The sequence below is a fragment of the Acomys russatus genome, chromosome 8 (genome assembly GCF_903995435.1).
Source record: "Acomys russatus chromosome 8, mAcoRus1.1, whole genome shotgun sequence".
NCBI lineage: Eukaryota > Metazoa > Chordata > Mammalia > Rodentia > Muridae > Acomys > Acomys russatus.
This window is the reverse complement of record NC_067144.1, coordinates 38730774-38745230: the sequence shown is the minus strand read 5'-3', so window position 1 is coordinate 38745230 and position 14457 is coordinate 38730774. Positions and strand designations below refer to the sequence as shown.

The 14457-nt window shown below is 43.7% G+C and overlaps 1 protein-coding gene across 2 annotated transcripts in view; it reads left to right on the top strand.

The window, feature by feature from the left end:
• Positions 1–937: 937 nt before the first annotated feature.
• LOC127192760 (transmembrane protein 45A-like) overlaps positions 938–14457 on the top strand; it is a 71972-nt gene continuing 58452 nt past the window's right edge. Inside the window, exon 1 of one of the 2 annotated variants that reach the window (XM_051150067.1) lies at positions 938–1267. The gene's annotated coding sequence lies outside the window, so the exon portion shown is untranslated. Of the gene's footprint in view, positions 1268–13331; positions 13451–14457 lie in introns of those variants that run through there. The other variant, XM_051150068.1, reaches the window with a different exon arrangement.

Here is a 14457-nt window from a genome sequence, read left to right as displayed (position 1 = left end):
GGGGAGCCTGCCTTAGTACTCAATAAATTTGATGGTAATTTATGAAAAGTTGATTAATTTTGATGATCAGCCCACTGTGAAGCAGCTTTCCATAACAGAAGATGCACTATCCCAAATGATTCAGAAAGCTGAACACAAGACACAAATGACTTCATACGGAATCAAGATGTACTTGGTGCAATTCAACAGTTCTCACAGAACAAAACAGAAGTTCAGGAATTTCTTCCCAAGTACTAACCCCCCTCAACAGTAAAGAGACCTCAAGCATTCTTTCAAACACCCACCCGGGGCTTCCGCACAGAAACGACCTCATTTCTGATTAACTAAGATTTCAGTAAAAGGTTCATTATTCCTTCAATAGAATACACACACACACACACACACACACACACACACACACACACACACACACACACACACACACACACACACACACACACACACACACACACACACACACACACACACACACACACACACACACACACACACCCCGCCGCGCCCCCGAAAGTGTGCCGAGGAAAGTCCCGAGGCGGGGCTGGACCGCCCTATTGGAGGCGTGGGTAGCTCAAGTCTCCAACCCCTTTCATTTGGAAATGCCCGCAGCTTAAGCTACTGACCTTGTGCCTTACCCGAAAAGATAGCGACCACCTTGTTTAAACAAACTAGCTCTTTACAAGGCCTGCCGTCAAAGAGGCGAGGGCAGGGGCAAGTTCCTAGTTCTAGCGACCCCTCTTCTGCCCCTCCCGATACCCCGCTACCGCTGCCACGCAGTGCCACATCAGCGACTGCACAGCGCGCCCAGCTGGGTTCCTTTCTAGGATGCAAGTGGCCCAGTGGGCGGAGGCAGACTGAGCCCGCAGGAGTGGCGGGCTGTTCCACCAATCGGTGACCAGGGAGGAGGCTTGGCGGCCAACCACAGCCCAAGCCAGTGGCCCGCTGAGAAACCAGTTGAAGCACATCTGGACAGCTGTGCTGAGAAAGTCTGTGGGCCCCTTCCAGGCCTGCCATCCACAAGGCACGTCTCCCACGTTGCCTCCTGCTAGCCACTTACTACTTATTTATTTTTCCCAAGAAGCAATCAGCAACCCAAGCTTGAATCCCACCCCACCCCATGCGAGGCGCGGCCACATCACGTTCAACACAGTTTAATTTTTATGGGGCTTTGCGATCAAAAGAACAGAAACAGCAACAAAAGCCCAGCCGCTGTCTGATCCTAACTGGCAAGGTGGGGAAAGTCAGGTCCTGAGTAACCAGACCAAGCTGGGTAAGTTCTGAAGCTCTGGGGTATCATCTTCGTCCTGCTGAGCTTTCTAGCCTGCTCCTTTGCCCATCTTGCCAGACTTCTGTTTGTTAAGGGGAGAAAAATATCCCATGCTGGGAAAGACTGCAGGGACACCGGGGCCTCTTTCTCTTCTATTTTGTGAACAATATTTGGTTTGCTATTTAAAATTTATGAAGGGGTTGTGTTAGCATAAGATTTCTTGGGGACAAAATTTTGGCTGGCCTTTTGTTGTAAACCTTCATCCCAAAGTTAAATTCTTCCTCTTCCTCCTCTGGTTCCTGTAGAACACGGTCTATTTACAAATTGTAGCTTTCCTCCAATCCCCATTTTCATGGAAGACTGAGAAAACGTTCTGGTGTGTATTCAGAATTAATACAACTTTTGACTAATTATTTAAAACGAGTTATATAAAGAACTTATTGGCTCTTTCACTTAAGTTTGAGTAATTAAATATGTGATAGACCACTCTATGTGCCTGTGATGCTCTAATTACACATTTAACCTGTAATTCTATCAAAAATAACACCCACAGTGGTTATTATACATAGGTGTTTACTGATAGCTGTACTTTATATGTCAGGATTTAGAAATGAGGTGGTGGAAAATGCTGAGCTACGGGTGGCTCCACGCCCATTCCTTCTGAAACATCTATGACTTTCTCAGTCTGAGTAATGTTTTGAAGCTCAAAGTTAGGTTGCATGCTGTTTACTGTTGGGGAGAGACTTGATTCAAATAGATAGTTAATTTCTGTCTCTTAAAGCAGTGGGTGGGGAATTTGGTGCAAAAATTATTATTTTTAGAGCATGTTTTGGTCCACAAAGGTACAACAATGAAAGTGGGTTTAGGGATGCAAGGTTAGAAGGACGTTATTGCAAAGAGGGAATAAGAGTTCACTATTGCAAGTAAGACAATAAAGCTCACCAAGATCACTTCACAGCTTCACAGAATGATCCTGGATAAAAACACTCATTCCCACCTGTTCCCCAGTTTGCTCCGTTGTAATGTGTTAATAATAAATAAACATACATACTGGCGATGTCTGGAGTTCTGAGGCAAACCACGTCCATTGTTATGCCAGCCTGGCATATAGAATTTCTTTGCTATGTCTCCATTCTTTATCGTCTTCTTTCCCAGCTTCTGTGCGTCGATGGCGTCAGTTGCATTTCTACCTCTCTAGAAACTAGGCTTTCTTTATCCAGTTCCGAACACTGGGCTGATGTGAGGTTTTTAAAAGAGAAAGCATCCCGAATGGACAGCAAAGAAGTGGTTGAGGACTTAGATATAGAAGGTTCTGGAGTGCAGATGACAGAGAAGACTGTCGGGATGTAGATTGGTTTCACGGAAAGGTTACCATTTCTGGGAAGGACTTTTGTCAGTTTGCCTTTGGAGTGGTGGTGCTAAGGGGTCATAGAACAGAGACAGCATCGAAGAACAAAAGGAAGCTCGGCAGAGGTAGAATGTCTACAAAGTGGGGAGCTATTCTGGGAGCGTTAAAAAATCTATGAGAAGTGTGTATGTGTGTGTGTGTGTGTGTGTGTGTGTGTTAAGCTTTCTGATGAGAGTGCAAGCACCATGAGAGGAGTTGGACTGTCAGACTGAAGATGTGTGAAGTACATTGGTATGGGGATGGTCAGCTGAACTGACACCAGTGGCCATGTAGAGGCTATATGAAACAATTTATTTCTGGGGTCTCCACAGCTTGTCCAGCACGTTTTCCTCCTGCAGCTGGGCTGGGCTGGGCTGGATGGCTCAGAAGGACCTAGCAGTGTGAACATCGGCAGGGATGTCTTCCAGCTCTTTTCTAGTGGTCCGGAACCCTGGCACATCATTTTTCATTAACAAAGCCACTTGGACGTCTTTGACAGGAGTGTGATTGATAGAGCCCTGTCCTGTTGTCATAATAGACCCAGTGTGTGCAGAATGGATCTTCAACAGGGCTGAAGAGATGGCTCAGAGGCTAAGAGCACTGGCTACTCTTCCAGAGGTCCTGAGTTCAATTCACAGTAACCACATGGTGGCTCCTAACTTTCTATAATGAGATCTTGTGCCCTTTTCTGGAGTACAGGAAGAATATTGTATACATAATAAATAAATAAATCTTTAAAAAATTACCTATCCATGTGTTAATATTTAGAAGTTTAAAATGTACAATTACTGAGGTAATCGTAAAATATGACCTATGGCATGCATTTAAGTGAAGGGTCACCTTAGAGCTCTTGTGTCTTCTGTCAGTGACATCATGGCAAAGATCTGGGTTCTGGCGTGGTTGCTGACCACCTGCCTGACCTCAGGCAAGACTCTGAGCCATTATGACTCTATGATATCACCGGTGGAATGATACTAATGACATCTAGCTATTATTTTTGACCACTCAACATTTGGCAAGCGTTCTAGATACTCAATTCATGGCATCCTCACAGAAAGAAACCTTCTGAGGGTTGCTACTCCACAGAGCCTCTATTTTACATTGAGGAGACAGAGGCACAGGTGGACTAAAATGCGTTCCCACAATTCATAGCGAACAAGTGGGAGGCACAGGCTCAGTCTCACGCCAGAAGCTCATGCTCTAACCACTAGATTGCACAGTCTTAAGCATATGAGAAACTGGCTCTTCTTTCTCCTCTCCCTTTTCTCTCCTCCTCCCTCCCTGCTCTTTTCTCCTTTTTGCTCCCTACTTCCTCCTCCTTTCTTATTTGCAAGGTTTTGCCATGTAGCTTCAGCTGGCTTTAAATGTGTGACCTTCTTTCCCTACCTTCTTGAGCCCTGGCATCACAGGCTGCCCATCATGCCAGGCTTCATCATTCTAGTGTGTGGTTGTGATAGGCAATCAGTTGATGGAAAGAGGTTCACTGGATCCAGGGTTGCAGGCAAACATCTGTCTTCTTACCTTATTTGAATAGAACTCACCGTAGTATTTGAATTTTAAAAGCAGACAGTCAATAAATGTCAGTTGATGTCAGGTGAGTGACACCATTATCTGCATTGAAAAAGGACCAGGAGAGGACTGGTGTGGTGTGGAATATTTGGATGCAGACACCCAGTCTTACTTTTTAACCTTTAGAGTGCCTGGCTCTAGATCACCCTGCCCCCCAAAGCTTCACGAGAGCAATTTGCAAGTAGTGCACCCCAACTGGGGAACTGTATACACTATTCTATTTTTTTTTTTTACCAGAATCTTGATTTGTCAATTAGTGCCATGCCCTTTCCTCTCCCTCTCTTCCATACCCAGCCTTGAGATGACTACGTGCTTTTCTCTAAATGCTGTTGCCATGATGTCCTGCATCATCAAAGGCACAAGTCAACGGAGCTAATCAAACCAGCTGTCTCAGCTTGCCCTGCGTAACAGGGCAGTAGCAGAAAACTGAGTAGCCACCGAACACCTTCCTTTTCATTGCTGGGTCCTACTCTTCCAGGTATTCTCTTGTCAGCCTTCTGAGTCTCTTCTCGGCTTAGGTAAAGGGTATAAATGGGGCTTCACGCTACTATTTTGTATCAACAAAGACCTCATCAGCAATATATCACATGCACATCTCCACCTGATGGCTGAGGCACACGTGAGTATCATCTTGTCAGAGGAGAGATGATGACCCTCAGATGAAGAATGTGCTGTTTCCTAAGGTCACACTGGCATCGGGAGAAGCTTGCCTAATGGAGTTCATTTGCATGGCTTCCTCTCTCAAGCGTTGGCCTACGAAGCACCTGTGTAAAGTCGCCCCTGGCTTTAGAGAGCCCTGCTATGGACTTTGACACTTAGTCGTCTTAGGAAAACCTTGGAAGACAATGTGTCCTATCTCCTAAGCCACTTTTCACCACTTTGAAGTAGCCTATTTCCCTGAGGTGCCTTAGAGGATCCTAATATGGAAAAAGGTACAAAGGCAAATAATGTGTCCTTGCTATCCTGAGCAGAGATGACTGTCCTCTGTGGATTTTTTTCCTTAAGAGAAAAAATTTAAAGGTGATGAGTTAGAACAAGGTGGCATTTTCCAAGGCAAATAACAAAGTGATTTCATCTGCACCTTTCCCCACTGTACTGGAATATACCATTCCACAGGTTCTAGAAAATACCAGGTTTCACATGATTCACTTTAATAGAGAGAAAATAGGCTCTTAGAAAAATAATGTCTATGAAAATTTATCTCCAGATAAGAAATTTTGTTACTTGACTAGTAAGAAAATTTAAAGAGCTCTGATTTCAGTCTCTTTTCACTGGATACCATTGACGCCTCAAAAAGATCGCACAGTTCCTTGGACTATAGACGAGCACTGTGCTATTAACACAGCTTCCCTGTTGTGTTTCCAACTGGGGCTCATAACCCCTATAAGTGGGCTGGTGCCCTTTATTCTCAGCACTTAGAATTAGGCCAACAGGAAGTGTTGGAGGAACGTTCCACCCAAGGTCCTCCTGGATAAATAAATACATGAACAAAATTAAATCAGACCTCTTCTAGGATGTTTACAGAGGGCGCTTTTCATCCTGCAGCTTCCTTCCCATGAACAGGCACTTGTTCCAGACCTGATGTAGTCTGTGCTCCTACTAACGCCATGCTGCACAGTCGAGGTTTTCTGAGTGATTTACTTATTTCTTGGTAGTAGTAACCTGTCTCTGGAGTTTCTTTATCCATTCTTGAAGACCTGAGAGCATAATCAGTCCATTTCTGATTTGAACCAACAATAAGTTGCCAAGCTGCTTCTTCCTTTTGTGTAATGACTGCCTACCTCTGCCCAGACTCTGTCACAAAATATATTTCCTGTAATAAGTATTACGTTTAATTTGATTTAAATTCAGTAGAAGCATCAGAATTCAAAGTTTATGATGTGTAAGGTTTCACAATTTCAGATAAATATCTTTTTTCCAAGAGACATATTAACATCTTCAATATCTCTGTAAAGTTGAAACACTAAACTAAAATAACATAATAATGAGATTATGAGCAGGACATTTTCTAATTTATAAATCCAAAATCTGAAACTTTTTCTTTTTCTGAATCAGGATCTCCCTGTAAAGCCTAGGTTGGTCTCTAACTCATGATCTCCTATGTGCTGGGACTGTAGACGGCACCACCATGCCTGCCTCGGCATCAGTACATTTTAAAATGTTCAAACAATGGCCAAAATTTTCAAATGCATTTTGGATTTCTGGTTTTCTGATTAAGAATGCTATAAAAATCTATACAAGTATCACTGATTCTGACAACCCTGGAAAGTGGAAACACTTCTGTTCCCAGGCATTTAGATAAGGGCTTCCAACTTGTAAGCACTCATCCATAATTCAGACAGAAGATGTCTCTCACAACCTGTAGGCCTTACATTTTATTTTTTAGTGAAAACAGACAAAAATGTCACCTGCCACTTTGATTTTGTAGGGGTGTGTGTGTGTGTGTGTGTGTGTGTGTGTGTGTGTGTATGTGTGTGTGTGTGTGTGAATTCCTTTACTCCATCTGCCTTTTCTTTTTCTTGATGTTATTATCCCCAGATCTTGAGATCCCCAAAGACCTCTCAGGAGCCACTTCAAATGCAAGTGCACCGAGGGTTGTTTATTCAAGTCCAGGCAGGAACTCCCTCCCTCACCGATGTAGAGGATTGGGAATGAGAGCCCCAAGCTTAGAAAATGTGTAGTTTTTATAGGTTTTAGACAAAGAAATGAGTTTCACAGTATACGTTTTGATGACATTTGAACAGACAGACATGTCTGTCCCTGATTGGCTACTGCTATGTGCTATACCATTTGCAGTCAGTTTGATCAGCAGAAAGTCTATTTGGACTCTGTGTGCTTTCCCACAGCAAGTTGATTGGCTATTGCTAGGTGAGGGCCTAAGGAATGTAAGGTGATTGGAGTAACCTGGTTAGGGAGTTTTACCCAGACCTGGAGGTATATACAAGTTTTTCCCCTTACAACATAAACCTTGGCTCTCAGCTTGACCTCAACCAAGGAATTCTTTCTGGGCAAGAGTTAGAGGTCTTTTGTGATACAATGGAGTCTGGTAGCTCTTTAACAGAATAGAGTTAGTCAGACTCCACATTCCCTTAAAAATGGAGTTTCCTTTTCAGAAATGGAGTTACACAGGCTTCACAATGTGTCCTTTTAATTTGAAAAGTTAACATCTTCAGAATTTTCTCCCATTTGGTTTATTTCTCTGTTTACAAACTAGGCATAATACTAATGATTTTAAAGATATTGAAGGCAGATAAGAAGCCAAATAGAAAGAGAGATTTGGTAGTAAGTAGTAAACTCAGCATTTTTTGATTCATTTGTACTTTAGCACAATGGACAATGAAGATTTAAAATTTAAGACCAGCAGTGGAGAGGAAAAAGGGTCATTGAAAATGACCACATCCAGCTGGGACTCAGAGAGGCAGAGGAAGGAGGATCTCTGTGAGTTTGAATCCAGCCTTAGGGAGCCCAGGACAGCCAAGGCTACACAAGAAAACCCTGCCCCACCCCCGAAAAAAAAAAGTAAAGGAAAAAGAAATAAAATGACCACATCCAAGTCGGATTGGCTGAACCTTGGAGCTAAATCCCTTAGGAAGTCAAGGGGATGGGAAGGGAGATGTTGGGCAAGGATGAAGGAATTAGAGGCACGGGGCCATCTTACTTTTAAGCAGATACCATGGAAGTTAGATTCCCCTAGTTTCTTTACCCTGGTGCTGAATTCTGAGCTCGATTTTGGTATACTCAGCATATGAGTCAGACTGCCAAAAGCAGGGTGCTTGTTTTCCCCTTTCTGCTTCCATGACTTCTTGGATGAACCACTGGGTAGCAGATGGTTGGCTCAATACTGCCTTCACCTGCAACTCACAAGGGAGACTTCTACAGACGTTACTCCTTCTTTTCCTCATCAGGGATGTGATGTGGCGTTTCTGTTCCTGTTTCTGATAGTTACTATGGGAAAAAAAACAAAAACAAAAACAAAAACAAAAAAATAAAACAAAGTGACATCCAGTCCTGGCTTTGTCCCCACTGTTTGCTTCAGAACTGAATAGCTGTGTGAGCATGCTTGCTGTGACTTGTCTACTTCACAGAAAGAGGCATGAACTACTACTGTGTTTATTAACCTTAGAAGGTGGAGGCTGCGTCCTGGCTTTGAAACTAGTGTGTCTGAAATGTAGAGAGAGCCAAGTGTCTAAGACCATGCAGTGGTAAATCAGAATTTAAAGCCAAAGTTTTCTCTCTCCAGTGTGTGAACGCTACAGTATGCCATGTATACTATTACGCTCATAAACTAGTTACTCTTGTTAGCTGTCACTTTCCAGGGTGTGGTAGCTTCAGGTCTCGGGTAGGCAACTAGAGACAGGTCTCCCTGGGCACACCTACTTCCTTATACTGATCGCTCAGATCTCAGTGTTCTTTGTGATCCCAGGACAGTAATATAGCTGTCTATTTAGACCTGGTCCATCCCTTTTGGCTAAAGACCCATTACTGTTGGCCCAAATCACTACTGTGGTTCTCGAAGCATCTGTAAAAGGCCATTTGGATTTTGTTCTTTAGGTACTTGCAGCCTATTCCTGTTTTGTAAAACAAAACAAAACAAAACCCCAAAACAACTGCTTAGATATTTTCTTCAATTTCAATGTACTGAAACATTTATTTTTTTATGCATTTTGTTTCAATTTCTGTATTCCACACATATGGCAACACATTTGCTGCAGACTAGAGTGGTCTACAGACCTATTTAAATGACATTCTCACTCTTGGCTTCTTGAAAAGACCACATGACATCTAGACAGACTCTGCAAATAAATAAGTGGTCCAAATGAAAGTCATTCATGTTGTTGAAACATGGGCATAGCTTTTGACACTTCTAGGAGACACAATCTGAGAGCAAATTTCATGTTTCTCTGTCTCTTACTATCTTTCCATCCCCTCATCTGCCATGATACCTGAGTCTGAGGTGCAAGAGTTATGCTACAGCTGTATCCATTGGGACTGTGCTCCATGGTGCTGTATTTTGATTGGTTGTGGTTTTCTTCAATGGTCTCCTTCTCTTGCAAACAGAACTTTCCTTGATGAGGGGTCGAGGGGGTGAGGACAACACGTGTCTGTGGGAATAAGGACAAATATTTAGAATGTAGGTTGGGATAATGTTGGTCTAATAAAGTGGCTGCTCTCCTTCAAGGTCCATGCCTTCACTAGCCCTGGGTAGTTGGCTTAGGTTTCCAGTATCATTTTGAGCATCGTTTCCCTCTTGTTGAGCAGGCGTGAAGTCCAGTTAAAGAGCTGTTGGTTAGCATCGAGGTGTGGGTACCAGCACTAGTACTGCACCCTTAGGGTCACTGCCCCCTGGTGGTAGGTGCTGTGATTCATAGGCATCATAGTGGGAACAGGCTACTGCTTCTTTTCTACCTTTGAAAGCTTGCATGGTGCCTTCTGGTACCACAAAAGGTGGTCCTCAGGGAGGAGGCTTTCAGATCAGTTCCAGCTCAGGGGCCTCTGGTCCCTGTGTCCCTCTTCCCTCCTTATCTTTGCTCCCAGTGCTAGTAAAGAGTGTTCAGGTTTTGGGGAAACGTGAGTTTTAGTAGAAAACCTAAGATAACTGAGGATGTGATAGACACTTCAGTTTGTTCTTTGATCTATTAGAGCAGTGGTTCTAACCTGTGGGTTGCGAACCCCACTGAGGCTTCCTATCAGATATCTTGCATATCAGATATTTACGTTATGATTCAATATGATAAGCCAGGATTGAGGGCTGTTACAGTTTAATGTATCTCCTATGGATTCATAAGGTAGATACTTAACTCCCACGTTTTTATGCTAATGGCCATGTGGAGGTGGGGCCTGTAGGAAGTAATTGTGATGGGATGAGGTCATCCAGGCAGGGTTTCTGTAATAGCACCAGTGGCTTGCTGTTTTTCTATGAGGCACTGTCCTCTGCTCTTGTGAGGGAGCAAGCTGTCTCTTCCTTCCAGAGCAACTTCCCGTGCTGTGCTCCTTGACTTCCCTCCTTCCGGATGGACCTGTGAGAAATAAATTTATTTTCATTATATATTCGTTGGCCTTACTCATTTGGTGGTAACAACATCAAAGGGAAATGAGGAAGAGTTTGGCACCCAGAGAAGGCCGGGGTGCTGTCCGTCCCAGTTGTACTAGGAAGCCCCTAATCCATGGATCTTGGGTAGAGTATTTGGGAAGTCTTCCTGGGTAGTGGGGAATGGCCGATGCCAGTCTCTCAGAGCTGCTGTGCACATGCCAACAAATCATAAAGGAGCCGCTTCCCGGAGAACCCTACTATTTCCAGTCACTTAGTCTTATCCAAGAGCTGAAAAATATTCATAAGAATAAAGATAAAATATCTATTCCCAGTTAAGGCAAAATCCACAATGGCTGGTACTTCCAAATAGCAAACCTCCAGCCACCCTGGAGGAATAATCCCACAATTGGTTAAGCCAAATAATTGACTTCAGTGTAACATTTTGAACACAAGAAGCCAGAGACTGCCAGACTATTGTCTGTGTTGATATTTGCTTTGTCTCCTGTGGAGCAGTTCGTCTTCGATATCAATATCTATTATTATTTAAACAAACATATTTCCTTGTATTTGATACCTTTCTAATGAATTGCAGCAAGCTAAGCTCAGCTATTACCCAACTACATGACATAGCACTAATCCTCTGAGGCAAATGAATAGGACACAAAAGTCTTAAAAGGGACATAAGAGCCACACTTAAAAGGGGCATGTAGGCACAGTCTACACTGTGGAGGCAGTCTATACTATGGAGGCACAATCTGCACTGTGGAGGCACGGTCTGCACTGTGGAGGCACGGTCTATACTGTGGAGGCACAATCTGCACTGTGGAGGCACGGTCTGCACTGTGGAGGCACGGTCTACACTGTGGAGGCACGGTCTATACTGTGGAGGCACAATCTGCACTGTGGAGGCACGGTCTACACTGTGGAGGCACGGTCTACACTGTGGAGGCACGGTCTGCACTGTGGAGGCACGGTCTGCACTGTGGAGGCACGGTCTGCACTGTGGAGGCACGGTCTGCACTGTGGAGGCACGGTCTGCACTGTGGAGGCACGGTCTACACTGTGGAGGCACGGTCTACACTGTGGAGGCACGGTCTGCACTGTGGAGGCACGGTCTCAGCAGGATGATGGACTACATAAGCTAAGGTCCAGAGACTTTGAATCCTGGTGTGGTACATGGCAAGAGTGAAGAGAACTCATATCCCATATCAGATAGATGCTAGGGTCTATACCGGTCCCTCTCAGGACAGGAGCTGGGCACTCCGTAGCTGAGCACTGTGGGTTGAGCCTGGCTGTCTCTTCTCCTTTTCTTATTTTGACAGCTTTTGACTTGAGTCCCAGGTCTGTTTGCCTGATTCATTCCTCCCCAACCCTTAGGGTCAGCCCGATACTCTACCCTCCGCATATCTTTGCTAGACATTTCCTTGCCAGAACAAGATTTTGTTCAGATCGACATGGCCTGAGCTCAGGTATTCTTTTCCACTGTCTGTGCAGAAATGGGACTATTTCCCCTGTGATTTATTAAATTCCTGGTAGCTAGAAGATCCATTTGTGTTGAAGTCTCAACTCGTATATCACCATGGGGGGTCACTATCATGTATTTAACTCTTGGGCGAATTCAGATGGAAGTAAAAGGGTCGGTCCTTGTGAACATTGATTTCCCACCAATGGTCTTGGACCACTTGGGACACTCCCAGTGGCAGCTGTTATGGATGGGATGATGAGACAGGGCTGAAAGGACATAGGGAGAATGGAAGTCACTATTACTATGACAATGATGTTAGGATCAGCATGAGTCACTTGGTTCCTTACAGGACTTAACAGTTATGGTGGCACCCACAACCCTAGCGTGCTGTATCCGGTGTGCAGAGTTTCATTTTCTTCCAGTTATTATGCACTGGAGGAGGCTCTGTCTTGTTTGTTTGTGGGGTTTTTTTTTTGTTTTTTGTTTGTTTGTTTTTACCAAGAGAAAGGGACAGTGAGAGGAGATTAAGAAGCTTGCTGTTTCTGTGTCATGAGCTCAGGGTTGTCGTCCGTATTTCCGGACATATCTAAGAAAGTGAAGCCGAGGACAGGTTAGGCCTTCTGCAGAGAAACACCGAGACTTGGTACAGTGTAAGTGATGCTAATTATGAAAAGTGTTGTTGGGCTTGCTGTTGGTTTATACCTATGTCTTGTGGTGGCGATGAACAAAATAGGGTGAGTAGAACTGTTGCAGATAACCAGCTGCGTGCTAACTGGTTCTCAGAAGACAGGAGGTACGGTGGGGGAAGAATTAGCCCCATTGTGGAAAACACAGTCAAGAGTAGTTTGCTTTACCACAGCCTCAGTTTCTCTCTCTGTTTGTTCCACTTTTTTCCTCCCTTCTTTCATTCTTCCCTTTCTTTTTTTAAATGTGCATATGAAGTTTTCATCATTTTCTTTTTTTACAGTACATTAAAGTCTAAGCATAATGAGAAAAAGACTAAGATAATATTTATTAGACTTGAGATTGAAATTCTGACAGAAAGTTGACAAGACAAACCCAATGAAGTCGAACTGTTCTTACAATGTGATGATTACTAATTATTATTTTTGGTCCTACTTAGATGCCATCCACCCAGCTGTGGGCTATTTTCTACTTAATGCAAAATAGGTGTTTTCAGTCTTCCTTCCTTCCTCCTTTTTTTTGAAATACAAAATATAAGTAAAAGACTGATAAGGTTAAAAAAAATCCCAAAGAAAGCATAATAAAAAAACCAAAACCAAAACCAAAAAACAACCTTCCAAAAATACCAATGAGTTTGTTTTATGCCGGCCATCTACTGCTGAGCACAGGACCTGCCCAAGTATGGTTTGTGTGTCTACTGATACTCCATTGAAATGTTGGAATATGGCCTAGTGCTTTGTGTTTGTTAATTTCTTGCCCCACAAGATTCTTACTGCAGACTGTCACACATCTCAAATATTGCTGTTTAACCTTGCCTCCCTGTTTCACTAATAAAGCTGATACCTGGGCAGGGCTGGAGAAAGGTAGGCGTGGAGAAGGCTCTTGGGCTCGGGGAGAGAAGGAACAGATGGATATCAGAGGAGGAGAAGGAAGAGGATCGCCATGGGATAAAAAGGAGCCACACGAGCCAAGAGGTGGAACTCTGAAGTTCCACATGGAAACTAATGGCCCAGATGAACAACATTTGCAAGTATTTTGGGATTATGGACGGTAGGTAGCCCAAATAGAAAGTATCAGAAGCAGATGACACGGGATGGAGGCTAGGAGATAACAGAAGGTAGCTTAGGAGGAAGCATCTGATGTGCCCCAGGTGATAAGGCTATTCTAAAATATATCAGGAGTCTGTGTCTTTATTGATTGTGAAAGCAGGTTAAGTAATATGCCATAGTAGCTATAAGCCTGACAATAAACATTTATTAGGCCATACCACTAAATTAACAGTAACACTGGAGAAAACTACTGTTTTCTTTGTGAGCTGTTGTCCATTGGAGGTAACCTCTGAATTAGGAGTAGGGGTTCATGTCACTTCCCCTTTCAGAACTGGGTGTCCGGTGCAGGCCTTGTGCATGCTGCCAGTCTCTGTGAGTTTGTTTTTCTGGCAGTCTTGTTTCTGGAATGCATTGTTTTCTTGGTGTCTTCCATCCCTACTGACTCCTACAGTCTTTCTTAACCACCACTTCCCCAGCCTTATCTTCAGAACCCCACTAGTTTCTCTTTCCTATGTTCTCATACCATTTCCCAAATCTGGAACTGTCTGTCAGTGACTTCCTGTGGGCCCTGTTCACACAGAAATTACACAAAATTCTGAAGAGCCTCTGCTTGTTGGTCTTCTTCACTTGTGTGATTGTGTATTGGGCTTACAGGAGAATTTGCATGCCAATCTGGAGAGCCTTCCTTAGTTTTCCTGGAATTAAGAGGATTTCCACCTCCCCCCAATATCTTAAGTGATAGAGATTTTGGAAAGTTGGCAATGGAAAGAGTCAATTAAGGGGGTAGTTTGATTTTGAGGTGCCCTAAATTCCAGACATGGAATTTAGGATTGTGAAGGGCATTCCCTCATACTCCCTGCGAACATGGGAGTGTTAGCTCTTAAGCTGACTGGTTAGAACGGTTTCAGTGCCTTACCAAATTCCAGCAGTATTAAGTCATGACTTACGGACACACTTGGCTATGCAATATAATTCATAAGGAATATGACTGGGCCTGGAAAGGCAGGT